This window comes from Montipora capricornis, chromosome 7 (assembly GCF_036669925.1).
Source record: "Montipora capricornis isolate CH-2021 chromosome 7, ASM3666992v2, whole genome shotgun sequence".
NCBI lineage: Eukaryota > Metazoa > Cnidaria > Anthozoa > Scleractinia > Acroporidae > Montipora > Montipora capricornis.
The window spans coordinates 22617040-22627039 of record NC_090889.1 but is presented as its reverse complement, the minus strand read 5'-3'; the positions used below and the strand labels follow the sequence as shown (position 1 = coordinate 22627039).

The window sequence follows — 10000 nt, the reverse complement described above, 5'->3', positions numbered from 1 at the left end:
GAACAATTGTACAAGTAAGAGGAAGGATTATGTTTTTGCAAACGTTGTCCGTGTAGCACTTATCTTTTAACAGATTTAACTGATTAGAGTGTAATGTGAAGTGTTAGTTTTCTACCCCATATGAACCATGTGAGCCTTAGACCTACTAAGGGAAATGGGCAGTGTATGGAAGTATGTGGCACAAAGTCTAGGAATCGAACCCAGGCCACATTGGTGGTAGGCGAGTGCTCTCACTACTACACCAATCCTACTCCCATATTGCACCAAATTATTGCACCTTTGATGGCAATGTGGACTTTAAAGTTCAAGTTCAATTAACAGTTCTGTTTTTCACTGTTGTCAATCACTGACACACATCAGTTCAATGAGATAACTTGAGTTAGAGTGGTGTGATTGACTGAGTTAGATGAATTGTCATTGTCTGCTAGCTGTCATTGCAAAAAATGTGATTGATGGCAGAACTAAACTATTGGCAGGACCTTGTGTTTGAAAGGTTGCATCAGTTGGGAAAAAACACTTGAAATTGTATTTTGATCGATTTTATCAACTGACCGTTCCACAATTTTGACTGAGTAATCTTGTCTTTGAATGGCAGTGACATTACCGGCCGCTTTGTTTTGATATGTATTAGTCTCTTTGCTTTCCTTGTGTTAACATTGCAGCAACAATCATTGTTCAGTTTTAAGAAAACTGTCCTCATTTATTGGAATCATCTAGCGTTTAATTAGAGCTATGGAACGTGTTAGAATTTCACAGGAAAACGAGTCATATAGAGTGCCCACAAGGGCGTAGGAATTATCGTGAGGAAATGCGTGAATACCCAACTTCTTCTACACCCAAAATTTGGATCGCGTCCTATACTAAATGCTAGACGAATTTTTCATAGTAAAATAAGAATTTTGCTACTCGTGCTATCAGTAAGGTTATGGAATCTGCTACTGGTACCATTTCTCTGTCTCCATTGGTACAAGCGTAAACCGAAGTACGTAAGTTTTTTATCTTTTTATTTGTCCTAACCTTTCCAGTGTTGCATTTGTCAAAATTGGTGTTATTCTCTGCTACATCATGCGATGATTATTTTTTGCTCGTTTTCTTACTATATTATTATCAAAGCTATAATAATATAAGTCGTATATCCAGGTATATCCTTTAGGTTTTGACACAACGCTTTTCAATTTAAAATCTCTAGGATATTGTTGTAACCATTCACTATATATGTCGTATGCAAGTGGATATGTGCTATGTGCTACACATCCATATTAATTAAGCCTCATGCAAGACATGTGTAGCTTTTGTTGTTTCTATTTGTTGGCGTATAGCGTGCCACGTACCAGGCTTATTTTATGTTAAGATAAGTTAGAATCTATAATAATTGTTAGTATCTTAATTATCCTATTTCAGTTCGAACCTACGATCTATCTGAGAACTACAACTTATGAATAACTACAGTTGGCTTCTATATCTGTAAACCTTTATCATCCAGACTAAGAACATTATCATGTGCAAACTACGGATTTATTTGCTATCGTTCGATTTGGATTTGTCAACTCCACCATCAGTATTTATAGCAATAACACTGTACACAGCCTTGGTTGATTATTTTTCTGATTGTCTGTATATGAAATCGCTTTGAATCAATCTGTTGAGTTCGAACCAAGTACCAAGAGATCCTGTAACTGTTTGAGAGCTTTGGAATATTGGCAACCTTTGTTACCTTTGGGCAGTTACATTAGTTCGAATTCGGCTACATTATTGAAGATTTGGTTTTATCAATGGAGTCGATAATGTAAATTGACTACCGTACAGAGATTCTAAAAGCTTTTAGAATCTCTGTATGGTGGTCAATTTACATTATCAACTCCGTTGATAAAACCAAATTTTTGTATACTACTTCCCCATCGATGCAGCACCACAGTTTCAGGGGCACCCAACGAATTTGTTCCTCACATTATCTGTTCCCCAGAGAAATCTTGCTGGCTGGCAAAAATGCAGGTGTTTTGAAGAGCTGGCTGGCAAATTTATTATTGATAGAGGTTTTTCCTGGGAATTACTGACTTTTTCTTGCATTTCAACCCGAGCTGGCTGTAGAAACTCTGAAGACTGAGGACGACTAAAAAAAAAAAAAAAAAAAAAGGAGCCCTTCCCTCTCCCAGAGAGTAGTCACAGACATACGACGCTTGGTCAGAGTGATTGCGCTTGCGGAAAAAACCTGTTTTGTCCCGGTTTTGTCGCTTTTGTTGGGTCGTTTTCGATCGAGGGATTTGAAAGTGCGCGGAATTCCTGGCTGGGAAATAAATTTTATCTAGCTGGCTGGGAAATTTCTTGTGTGTCTTGCTGGGAAAAAGGAACAGATAATGTTTTCCCAGCAACACTGAAAAACACCTGAAAATACCTTAATAACATTTATTTTCATTAACTGGGGTATAAGATTACATTTTATAAAAAATTGGTCGTTGGGTGCCCCTGCAGTTTCTTTAGAAACCATCCCCTACAAAGATTATTGAAGAGCCCAGTTCCACTGCACCGTGTCTGCAAAGGTACATTGTATTCAAGGAATACGATTACATCAGTGCGACATTAGATATTTGGACACGACACCCTGTCACCAAACACTATCTTGTTGACATAGCTTTATTACTTCCGATTTGATAATCTGCTACTCGTGCTATCAGTAAGGTTATGGAATCTGCTACTGGTAATGTGAAAAAAATAACAAAAGGAATCGTCAGTGAAGTTCTTGAATGAGACGATTCATTCTGAATTGGCTGTTCCTGAAAAATTGATGTTTTTCCTTCGACTGGAATATCAGGCACGTATTGATAGGGGATTTAGAGAGTCCCAAAAGGTAACACCGCGTGTGCAGGTCTACAAAGTGGTTACATATGAAGGATACTAAGCTATTTCATTGCAAAGAAAAAATCACTGTTATCAGTGAGGTGCTGTGGGTGATTTATCGTGGAAACCAGCGATCATTCATTCTTCTTTAACCTGCGCTGTGGCATCCAGGGCTTCTTGTCACGTCCAAAGAATGGATGGATGCTTCTTGCTTCTCTCTGAAAGTTCAGGTAAGATAAATGTTAAAACTTGTGTTTTCCTGATCAACCTTGTGAACATGTCAAAATTGCTTACAAGTTTCAAACTCTCGCCACTTCGGCCAGGTTTGCGTATCTGAACAATACTGTCGAAGTGGAAGTTCAAGCTTTTTGGAAAATGATTTCAGTATGTTTCTGTGCAAAAATAATATGAGGCAGTTTTCTTTTGTTTGAGACACAATGTAGCATTTCCTCGGTCCTCGAAATTTTTTTAATCGCATATACCACTGACCAAAACATCGCAGAAACTTCTAGAAACATTCTCCTTCAAAATGTGATGGGTAAAAGGAATGATGCGGAATGAGATCATCCACAAGAAGATTCGTAAAAATTTCGATTCGTATCGACCCCTTCCAAAATGAATAGCAAGTCAGCGTATCCATTTTCAACAAAAGTAACTCAACCAAGGTACATAGAGCGGTTTTCGATTGAGTGTCGAAAGTAATTAGCGAATTGCTTGGGTTTATGATTACTTCACTCAGTGGTTGGTTCAAAGTACTCGCGCCACTTTTTCAACCAATCAGAAGTGAAACCAAAACCAATCGTGGCTCGCACGTGCACATTTTCCCGCGCTTTGTGTCGGCTACGTGTAATTACTTCGAGGTTTGATTGGTTTACTGGATTGTCTTCGACCTTCTTGATTGGCCGAAGTAAATTACTTTGGTTTTGGTTTTACGACACTCCTTTGAAAACTGCTCTATCACATTCCAACCTTTTCCTGCAACTGCATTCTTTCCGCAATAAGTCCAACTGGCGCGTGTGGTTTTGCTCGTGGTGGCCACGGCTCGCAGTCAGTCTCCACAACCAAACCGGGGATTACAAAGACAGCAACAAGAATGACGAGAGCTATTTCCTTCATTCTGATTATGTGAAAACCGACGAATCTTGAGTATGTAACTTTGTGTGTTGCTGTCTGAAAAGTCTTCTTGTTTTCCTGAAAGGAAAGAAGTACATTTTTTATTCTTCGAACCAAGAAAAAGCTCTTACTTTTCCTTTCGGCTTAATTGCGTGTTTTAAGGACGGTGCCTACTATTGTTATTGCGCATACGCTCTGCGCATCTCCAGATACTCGGATTTCCTATCGCCGATGCTTACTAATACAGGGATATTTTTGCGCGGTTTAAAACTATCCGGAGAAAGTAGATCTTAGTAACTACTCTTAGTATTCAAAAAGAAAATTGGGGGTAACCATGTGTTTTTGAGAGATAATTAAGTTTCAATTTGAGAAAGAACACCATACATTACAGCAAATTACAAATATTATTCATGAATTATCTTTAAAAAATGCGTGGTTACCCCAATTTTCTTTTTGGATTTCAATAACACTTGTTAAGATCTACATTTCCTGCATAATCACACACCGGGGCAAAAATATCTTTAATTAGTAGGCACCGTCCTTAAAACAACGGCCTCGTGCTCACAGCTCATACAGACCTTCGAGGCGCATGCGCTTTAGAAAAACCCAAAGACTGTACGTAGATGATTAACTGAATCAGCAGTAACAAACACCGATGCAAAGTGGTCACTATTTACCGCGATCTATAGTAAGAAATGTATGATAGGCATGGCATCTGGGCTGTAATTTACAGTGCGATGGCTGAAGATACGTAAAAGATGAAGACTGCAAAACCTGCCCGTGTTTGTGCGTTGTGGAGAAAACACATTTTGTACTGAGAAGCAATGACGAAGTGAGATTAGGGTTAGGGTTAGGATCTCTCCCTCACTTTTTCCGTATTCTCACGCTTTCATTTCTTACAAGGTGTAGCTTCTCTGACGAAAGACTGCATAGGATTACCTACCTAGAGTTTTAAAAGAAGGCATATTTTGAGCTACCTTACAGTTACTTATGACATTTGTGATTTGAGCTCAAATTTCCCTTTGTTTTCATTCTGAGTCTTTTGTCAAAAGATCTCAATTAATCCGTTATGAATAAATGGATATTCAAAATGAACTAAAAACCTCTTGCTTGCAACAACTGGATGCCAACATTCACGGTTATCAGGCTAATAAAGAGACAGTGCCATTACATTTTCCCTAAAACTGTGAAAACAATGTTCATACTGTCTCTGTCTTTGATATTTTAACTCATCATTAAGCAATAAAGGACCTAGAGGATTGTAAATCAATTACATCCGGTTTTTGTTCAATTCTAAGTTGCCATGTTTCAAAACAACTCGGAAAGAAACAAAAGACAAACTAAAACTCAACCGTGATACCAAAATTCGTGTACCCAAGTGGAAAAAGTCATTTCACGATTTTATAACCATTGAAAGCAGTGAAAGCAGGGCCGTACTGAAATGAATTTCAAGCGTGGTAAGGAAGCCTTTTATTTAAAATAAAAAACGTATTTTACCTTATCATTCTGTGTTTCTAAATTAACGCTCTTTAAATATGCAAAATACGCTTGCTAGTTAAACCATGCAAAAAAGCATGTTTCTATCTATTTTGCCATAATGGGATTATTAACATCCAATTTTCGGATGTTGGACTTTTTGTAATAATTTATGGGTGATAAACTGTAGCATACCCGCTCAGCTATTTGCATATCAACCGGATGGGTAAATAAGATAAGTGGAATGATTATAAGTTGTGTGAAATTTGTGCAATCCATCGCTTTGTAGAGTGGTTATAGAATCTTAATATATTTGGACAAAAAAATCCATCTACTCTAATTTAAACTCAGTCTGTTTTCCCCCTAAATCAAGATGGCAGCGAAAATTGAGATTATTTCAATGCATTGATTAAAACGCATTATGTTAGAGAATGCAGAGAATGGGTGTGTGTAAGAACGCCTCGTGCCATATTAGAACCTTACAAAATGTGCATGTAACGTGACACTCTTAAAAGCGCCTTATGTAACCTTACTCTTACAAATGCCGTGTGTATCTGTGAAATCGAAGACGTCTTACAAACGCCCAGCCTCCTTCGCAGCTGTTTTTAAGCTTGGTTTGTCCGAGCCTGAAAATGGCTGCGAAGGAGGCTAACAAACGCCTTGCGTAAGTTACATTTAAAACCGCCCTCTGTATAGAAACTCTAAAAGCCACGCAGTGTGTAAGAAGTCAAAATCCTATTGTGGATTTTACTCCCGGCGGGGGAAGGGGGGGGGGGGGGACGGGGTACTCGATGTATCCCTGGTTGGGGAGGTGCGGCGCGGCCCCTCATACCCTGACCCTGTTTAAGACAAATATCGCTGATTTTCCTACCCATTTTAAGACAGAATTCCGATTTTTGATACCCTGTTTAAAACATTTAACCCAGTTTAAGAAAAAATTGATAAATCGATACCCTGATTAAGACAAAAAATGATAAATTCGATACCCTGTTCAAGACAAAAATCCCGAAAAACATACCCTGGCTGGCCGCACGTCTCCATTAAGTCCTTATAAGGGAGTACCCCCCTCCCCTCCCCGGGGTTTTACTTTGCTTATATAATCACTATACATACAACTGAGTTAACATTGCAGAAATATTGTTATACAGTGATCATGCATGACACGAATTTCAATGAAGTGTTGTATAAAACCGAAAACGAAAGCAATTATTCCGAGAAATTGAAAAACCAACACCGTTCATTTTGGGTTGACGTATCTTCCCATCTCCCAAAGAATGATATCAACGCATGTCATACCAAAAATGTGAAACAATCCGATTTTGTGTAACTCAAAATGGGTCAAAAAAACCCGAATCATTGTTCGCTTTTATACTCGAGACGCACTGAGAGAGATGGAAGAGATGAAATAAGATAAAAGGCCAAAAAGTTGCCAGATCGCACTTCAGATCTTTAACAAAAATGAATTTCGTAGGAAACAATAAACAACTGCGTTATACATTATTATATGGCTTGTGTTTGTAGGCCAATATTCCCCAGTACGACCCTCGCGCTCGGTTAGTAAGAAGTTAATAATTCTTACAAATAATACCTTGAAGTCTTTTATTAAAAGTATGCGTATAGGCAAGGGGGGGGGGGGGGGGGGAAGCTGGCAGAAACAAGATCGTAATTAGGAGAATTGTAAAACTTATGACCTTGATAAAAAGCGCGGAGAATTATTTAATATTAGTTCTGCAGTAAAGTAATTGGAAGGACTTACATTTTCTTATATAATAGGAATGTATTTGAATTTTTCAATAAAACAATTTTGTTTGCTTACAGTGAACGGGAAGGGTCGAGATTTGATAGGAGTACATAAATTTGCCCAATTGCAAGGTGTTTATGTTTATGTTCAATATGTACTCAGATGAATTGAGGAAAATATTATTCCCAAATAATTTTGCAATGTTGAGACTGAATGGCTAAATGTATGAAAAACCGATAACCGATTAGAAAGCTGCCTCGAAGTTGCGGCAGCACTGAAAGGACTTTAGTTTTATGATATGCGTGGACAGGTATCGCCTTGGCTATGACTTTCTTTACATCGGAGGCCATCTTGAAAGTCGCCTCTAGATAGTCACTATGAACAATGTATTTAAGTTTTAGCTTTGTAAGTACTTTCTGTCGTGTACCTCAAGGATGCTCCTTGGAACAATTCCCTTTGATTCACTCATTTCTCCTTTCCTAACCTATGACCGTGACACACTGGGGTAGTAGATATTTCAACACACTTCATTCCTTCGGTTGTTAAATGATAAATTTTTCACTCAAGTAACGGAAATTTACAAACAGAATACCAGAAGTGCAGCAGATAAGTAAAAAAATAACGGTTATTAAACATTCCTATTTAAAATAACATAAAATCATGTTTCTTGAAGAAATTTTAAGTGTTTAAAATGATCTTCGAAGTAAATACTAAAATTTGAACAATTTTCTTATTTAATTAATTTTTCTCATGATTTATTTATTGCAACAAGGATCAAATTGATTTACCTATTCTACAATCCTCGCCAAAAATCCTTGAAACAAACCCTTCTCCTGCACAGTGTTGAGATGACATTTTACTGTTTGACTGGCTGCAACAACATTGAAAAAGGGAGGGGGACGAATACGGTGCGAGAATGTTCAAAGTGTTTCAAGGTTTTTGTCAAAGATTGTAGGTTAGTCGCAGATAGGCTCTTTGTTGTTGACGTGTGGGTCTCTCTAAGTGCAACGGGGCTTTGCTTTGGCACCCTTTCCATTTTGGGCCGTATAGTTATTTTTAAGGCGGCCAACACCTATTGTATCTTTTCGTTTTTCTTTTCATTGCTTAAACATGCTAAGGATTCAAAGTTACTTTTGTGGGATGAATCTCAAGCCATTGCGGTGACAAATTCCAACACGTACACGGACCCATTAAATAAAATGGGTGTCATTGAAGAGGTCACTACGGTGTGTGAACAATCATGATATCGACTTCCAACATAAAACGGTTGGAAGAAAGGAAAACAAATCCTGTTTCGTATTTTCCAACAATTCTCGATAATAGTTGTCCCTTTTATTCAACGAAGACTATAGCCTGGGGGGAGCCTGGGAGCAGGCTCTCGGTGATTCGAGGTGCATGAAGGGCCTTTGTTGTCAGCTGCGGTTTCACAGTTAGTGGCCACGTCATCCCAATCTAATAACACAACGATTGTTCTTTCACAAATATAGATTTTTAAAGACTAAAAACAGTGAGGATAAAATTTTTTCCACCAAAGGAGCAGACAGAAAAGTATAAAACAGAAAAAAAAATAGAGCTTATCTGCTGAATACTCCGCCACTTATTTCAATAATAATAACATCTGTAGGCATAGGATCACGTGACACAGCTTTGTGCGCGCTAGAACGTGTGTGCTTTTGAGAGTGACCGCTTTTGTGTGTGTAATAAAAGTGACTTTGGTTCCGTAGAATACATTCCACGGTTGCCCTGTTTACCCGTTTATTACACATCTATTGTATTCTGGCTCGTTCTGAAAGTCGCTTATAGTAATAAAGTCGGAACGAAGATTCAAGTTTTTCATCAAATAGAATCATGTTTTAAAACTGAATTTGTTTTTTCTAATCTTGTACAGAAGACAGGAGAGGTGATTCATTCATTTCCTTTAATTGGATAAAGAATTGGACTGAGAATTGTTTGTTGGAATATTTTCATGACCACTAAACAAAAAGCGTGCAATAAACCATAATACTACCCTTGAGTAAAAACCTACCTATCTCCTTTGCTCCGGGATTCTCAATGGGTGCTTTGTTTTTGAAGGAATGAACTACGCGGTATTAATAGCGCTTTGTGGACTTCGTCCCAATAGTCTTTAAATCATGATGTGGGCGGAACATTCTTTTACTTTGACAGATCACGTGTTTCCGCGTTAAGGGCTTTTGTACTGCTATACCCTCTCGATCATTGTCGACGAATTTAAAGTACGTTTTATCAACGATTTACTGTACATGTATGTGTGTACAGTAGATTTTTTCGATCGGGTTTTGGCACCCTATACCTCCTAGATAAATAGGAAGAGGTGGCCACTGACTGTGAAACCGCATCTGACAACACCTTTTCGCCTTTGTTTAGCCTGCGCATCTGAGCAGTCGAGCATGCTCTTCATGTACTTCGAACCACTGGGAGCCTGCTCGTAGGCTAGTCTTCGTAGAATAAAACTGTCAACAACCGTTTATCAATTGTTGCAAAAAAAGAAACACGGTTTTTTTTCCTTTCCTCCACTCTTTGTACATTGGAAATCGATCAGGTTGTTCACAAAACCCAGTCACTTCTTTACTGACACCCATTGAATTAATTGAATTAAGGGTGGACCATTCCTGCACTTTGAGAGGTCACGAAATAATGGCATAGCTTCCTTTTAAAAGAACTCCAGCAACAGAGAGGACAGAGAAAGGTAATACAGTTTTGTCAAACTCTTACTGCGAAACTCGGAGATCCGTAACACTGGTATGATTACTGATAGTATCCTATTGTGGGTTTTAATTTACTTAATCACTAAGGCCACGTCGTCCTAATCTATTT

At 38.2% G+C, this 10000-nt stretch overlaps 1 protein-coding gene and 1 long non-coding RNA gene across 2 annotated transcripts in view; one reads left to right on the top strand and one right to left on the bottom strand.

Moving 5' to 3' along the window:
• Positions 1-10000, top strand: part of LOC138056470 (cysteine-rich DPF motif domain-containing protein 1-like) — a 41460-nt gene that overhangs the window by 2399 nt on the left and 29061 nt on the right. The window lies entirely within an intron of this gene.
• LOC138056473 (uncharacterized) overlaps positions 2618-10000 on the bottom strand; it is an 8418-nt gene continuing 1035 nt past the window's right edge. Inside the window, exons 2-3 of the long non-coding RNA XR_011133464.1 lie at positions 3805-4026; positions 2618-3053 (exon numbers count right to left, since the gene is read on the bottom strand). This is a non-coding gene — a long non-coding RNA (uncharacterized lncRNA). The remainder of the gene's footprint in view (positions 3054-3804; positions 4027-10000) is intronic.